We start from the raw sequence: 5358 nt of genomic DNA on the forward strand, positions 1-5358 counted from the left end.
CGCATTTTCCCAGCTATTTGTTGAGTGCCTCCTATGTGCCAGACGCCTAGGCCTTGAGGATGAAGGAACAGCACAGATAGAGCTATGGAACTTACAGCCTAGCCCAAGGGCGGTATGCCCTCCCTCTGGCCAAACGGAGGCATGCTTTCTGATCTGTTATCAAAATCCCCTTGGGCCCTCCTTGGGCACCTGAAGACTTGGTGCCATTCCCTGGTGGTTGTGATGGGAGTGGCAGAAAGGTCCAGGCTGGGAAAGTCTCTCTGAGGCTCAGAGCCCGCACACCGCAGTTCTGTACCATAGCATGTCAACATCCCTTAAGTAAGCTTGTGGAGGCTGGGCAGGGGTCTCAGCATCCTGGGACAGACTGAGGCCCAAACTGAAATTGCCTGGGCTTCTGAAAGAGTAAGCGTAGGGAGAGGAGGTAAAGTGAGCGTTCCCTGGGGCCATTCTCAAGGCTCACAGTGGATATTTGCAAAGGAGACCCAGAGAGGGAGGCGCATAGTGGGAAATGTGCTTGAGGGCGATTGGGAAAGTGGCTGGGAGCAGGGAAAGACTGGCAAGAGATAGCAGAAGTGCACACAAGCGAGATGAGCAGGAGTCCAAGCTTGAGAAGAGAAAAACGTTGGAGTGGGATCCCGAGAGGAGAAGGCAGGGAGAAAGGGGGCAACAGTGGAGAGAGGCCCACGCCTGGCCAAGCTCAGGGCTTCCCTCAGCAACTGAGAAGCTGGGTGGGGCCTATGCTTTGGAGACCCAATCCCTCTCCCATGCCCTCCTGGGCAAAGCAGGGGCCTAAGCTTTGGGAGAAGTGCCGGGGAGTGGGGCTGGGGACAGCTCAACTCTCCAACCCCTTTAGCAGCCCTTACTGACTCACAGGTAATCTGTTTATGTGTTTATTTGCAAGATTGGTTTCTGCTTCAGTGAGGCGAAGCTTGGCCCCCTGCCATCAGGCCCCCAGTTCTGACTTAAACTCCTCTACAGGGCAAGCTGCCTGCTCCCTGGCCCATTTGGCTGACTTTCCCCTGCCCTCTCTGTTCCTTTGGCCCCTGACTTGTGGACAAGGAAATTCTGGAGTGTTGGTCCTCTGGGACAGGCCAGGGCTCTGGTTCCCTACAGACCCAGACATCTGGGGTGGGGGTGGGGCAGGTCTGGGCAGAAACTCAGGCTGCGTAGGAACCCTGAGAACATCGAACTGAAATCCTGCCCAGGGAAATCTGCAGTTGTCCAACAAGAGCTTCACTGTAATACATGTGGTAATTTTTTTTGTTGTGCTTCTTCAGACTGCAACAGCTGCAGCGGGAGAGGCCCTCAAGGGGGGCAATGAGGCTGGAGCCGGGTGGCAGGGTGGGGAGAAGGTAAAGGCTGGGTTGCCACCAAAGGCCAGAGCCTAATGTAGGGAAAAGAGAGAGGTACAGGCAGTTGGCATATAAGAGAATAAATCCTCAGGAATGCAGAACTTTGTCTGGAGGGAGAGAGGAAGGGGAGGTGCAATGGCAGCCAAGGGGTGGGGTGAAGGCCTGATTAGGGTGGGACATGGTGTGGATGATGGAGGTGGGGCAGAGGAGGGAGGGCAGGAGAGAATCACCCTTTTACTGTTTATGAAGATGGTCTCTTACCATAACTCAGCATGTGAAGTATTTTTCTACTGCAAAACCGGAGAGATAAAATTCTGGAAGGTCATTCCCAAGGATAGGAGAGGGGCACCTGAATGAATCATCAGAGAAACCCTGGGGAAGTAGGTGGAGATTATAACCTGAACTGGGAAAGGCCTGATCATTCATTGGGCTCGAGACCTGCCAATCCTCTCTCCTCTGCCAACAGACTAAGAACTGGAGGCATTTCTCAGGCGAGACACTGAAACTCAGTGAGTGCTGTAATAGGGGGAGGGGAGTGAGTTTTGAAATGGGAAGAGACAGAGAGTCTTCTACTGACCTTTGAAGGGGCCTGACCTGAGTCATAGAACTAGAAAGGACCTCGTGATCATCTGATCCAACCTCTTAATTTTACACTTACAGAACTGGAGCTCAGAGAAAGAAAGTGATGTGGCCAAGGTCACAAAGTTGTGTTAGTGAACTGGGCAGATGGACGGGCTTCAGAAAGAAGCCACATAGGCCCCTAGTGTTAGCCTAGATAAGGTCTGCAAATACTTGGTGCCACTTAACCACTGCAAACACAGCTGGCCCTCCATGTTGGCAGATACTGCATCTGAGGATTCAACCAACCATAGATTGAAAATATATTTTTTTAATTTTTCAGAAAGTTCCAAAAGGCAAAACTTGAATTTGCCTTGCTTTGGCAACTATTTCCATAGCATTTACATTGTATTTACAACTATTTTCATAGTATTTATATTGTATTAGGTATTATAAGTAATCTAGAGGTGATTTAAAGTATATGGGAGGATGAGCATAGGTTATATGCAAATACTACGCCATTTTATATAAGAAACTTGAGCATCCACGGATTTTGCTATTCATGGGGGTCCTGAAACCAATTCCTCACGGATACAGAGGGACGACTGTATATAGTGCCTTATACCCATTCCTGTGCCTATGGTGGACATTACTAACTGGTCACTGCACCCCAACTTCAGTGCTGACTCAACCTCAAAATCCGTCTTAAACTGAGCACTCCAGGCAGCATTGACGCGGAAATGAAAGCAATTTGTAATTTCAGGCCTAGAATAACAGCTGTGTGTCACAAAAGGGTAGAAATAGTTCTAATCGGCTAGATGTCATTATCTAGGGCTCTTTGGTTGCAAGCAACAAAAGGAAGAGTTGCCCTCAGAAGGGGAAGAAACCAGGACGTCTCTGCAGACCTAAACAGTATAAGTTTGTGACCCTTCCTCACAAGAGCACTGCCACTCGTGAGACTCAGCTCCAGTGACTGGCACCCAAGCTTTGTTGCTTTGAGTATCCCATTATCAAACTCCCCAGAGAGTGAAGTTGATTGGACCAACTTGGAACAAATTTTTAAACCCTGGAACAATAAGTGATGGAGGGAAGACAGGGTCATATAGCACAGGGCAGACTTGACTATTAGGCCTGTGAATTGGGGCATGCCCAGAGATGCTTTCAGCTGCAATTAATCGAAAACACATCAGAAGTGACTTAAGCTAGGAGGAAAATTCATTGTTTTACCAATATCATGTCTAGGAATATGGAGTTCTGGGATTGGTTAATTCACCATCAAGGACCCAACATATTTCCATCTGTTAGCAAAAAAAAAAAAGTGAGGAAATAGCTATTGGCTAGACAATCAGCAGTGACTATCACAAGCATGTTGCTGTGAGCCAAATCACCACCCCAAGAGGTGTCTACCCTAGATATGCTTCAGGAAAACCAAAAGGGACCGAGAGAAACAGGATGGGGTGAAGGTAGGCTTTTCAGAGACCAGAGCCATAGAGGTCTCTAAGAGGAGTTACAGAAACCCCTGCAAGGCCCCCTGAAGTGCAAGAAAGGCCTCTTGAGGGCTAGATAAGTAAGTGCTTTCTTCATACATGGGACCAGGAACCAGGGTAGTTCTCTCAGGGGCCAGCAGAGCTACTCAGGACAAGTATAAAGTTTCCTAGGACCAGGAGATAATCTGGAAATGTTCCCACCTCACCCCCTGTCCAAAGCTAAATTAACAAAGCAGGTTCTGGAAAGGACGGAGAATCCCATCAGCCCTAATGATGGCACCAACCCAAACTTTCCAGGCAATGAGTCTGAGTAGCGTGGTTGAGACAGGATTGAGGCCAAGACTAGGAATAGGGATTGAGTGCCCTATAAACTGTGCCAGCCAAGCCCATCAGTGGAAAGATCTGAGTTCCATTAGGAAAAGGAATGTCTTCTATAAACTCATTTATTTCTAGGGTTCTGGAATTTTTAAAAATTTGTGCGCTCCCCTCAATTTCTTTTTTTTTTCTAGAAAGTTTTGCATATTGATTTACTTTGCATCTTGTAATTACCTCTGATATCAGTGATTCTTAATATCATGGAACCTCTCCCACAATAAGTATACACCACAAACACTTTGTACATAATTTCACCAAGTTCACAGCCCTCCTGAGAGCCTATTCATGGACTTCATTTTCAAAAGTGGTAATGATTTCCAGAAATTGACTCATTTTCTCAGGTAAATCCTAGAAATGCCCCCTTCTCACTATCTTCCACTTATTTTGTGAGCAAATCAATGTTACCAGTTAAAAACTACCTAAAATACCAACGAGCACTAACATATCTGGCTTGAAAATACTTCATTAAACATTTTTGGATGTTGCTTCCTATCTTTTAAGTATAAAAAAGGCATTTCAGGGCTTCCCTGGTGGCGCAGTGGTTGAGAGTCTGCCTGCCGATGCAGGGGGCACGGGTTCGTGCCCCGGTCTGGGAAGATCCCACATGCCGTGGAGCGGCTGGGCCCGTGAGCCATGGCCGCCGGGCCCGCGTGTCCGGAGCCCGCCCTCCGCAACGGGAGAGGCCACAACAGTGAGAGGCCCGCGCACCGAAAAAAAAAAAAAAAAGAAAAGGCATTTCAATAGAAACAAACATATAATGAAGTCACCTCCCTTTGTGTGAAGCAATATGAATGAACTGTGAATTAAAATTTAACAGCAACGTAGTTCACTGCCAAAACTTTAATTGTCTCAAGAGCACAACAAATTCTGAACACACTAAGATCATGTTGCTACTTCAATATTCTTGGGAATGGTGAGTGATTAGTTGGTCTATGGTTTAGGATCAGTTCCCATGCTTGTTTCTTGAGCTTCTTCTACCTCTGAGAGCTTTTCATCATTTTCCAGTGTTTGCTGAAGTTCGTGGATGATAGTAAAAAGAACGTGAAACTGTTTTCTTCTCAATTCTAGCTTATCTTCAACATTTTGTTTAACACGTGAAAGATGCTCTAATTCTTCTCCCAGAGCCTCTATTTCCTTTAATGTCTCATGCCTGTCTGGATGACGCTGGATCGCTTTTGCCAATGCATCATATTCTTGGCGATTTTTTCGTGTTTGTTTTGCTTGAAGAATTTGCTTTTTGCACTCAGCAATTTTTTCATGTGCTCCAGCAATGTTACCTTCTATATCTTTGTAAATTTTTTCGTAATTTTCCACTTCTCTGAGATTCATATTATATACCAGCAAAGTTTTGCCCATTGAAAGTTCACATTGGGACAGTGTGCTCAGCATTTGTTGGTACTGGCTGTATCCCTCTTCCTGGGATCCAGAGTAGCACCATTTAATGAAACTTTTCACGAGCTGATTAATTCTCTCATCATCTCCAGCACCCTCTCCGTCAATTAGGAGACGCTTCCGTATGACTTCGTCGTCAGTCATGGTGTGAGCAGCGGCGGCGACGGCGCAAGCTGAGGCGGCGGTTGGCGGTG

General features: G+C 46.8%; 1 pseudogene; it reads right to left on the reverse strand.

Moving 5' to 3' along the window:
- Positions 1-4702: 4702 nt before the first annotated feature.
- Positions 4703-5308, reverse strand: LOC114905590 (annotated as a pseudogene).
- Between the last annotated feature and the right edge of the window lie 50 nt (positions 5309-5358).

The sequence above is a fragment of the Monodon monoceros genome, unplaced genomic scaffold (genome assembly GCF_005190385.1).
Source record: "Monodon monoceros isolate NGI ecotype Baffin Bay Population unplaced genomic scaffold, NGI_Narwhal_1 Super_Scaffold_22, whole genome shotgun sequence".
In the NCBI taxonomy this organism is placed as follows: domain Eukaryota; kingdom Metazoa; phylum Chordata; class Mammalia; order Artiodactyla; family Monodontidae; genus Monodon; species Monodon monoceros.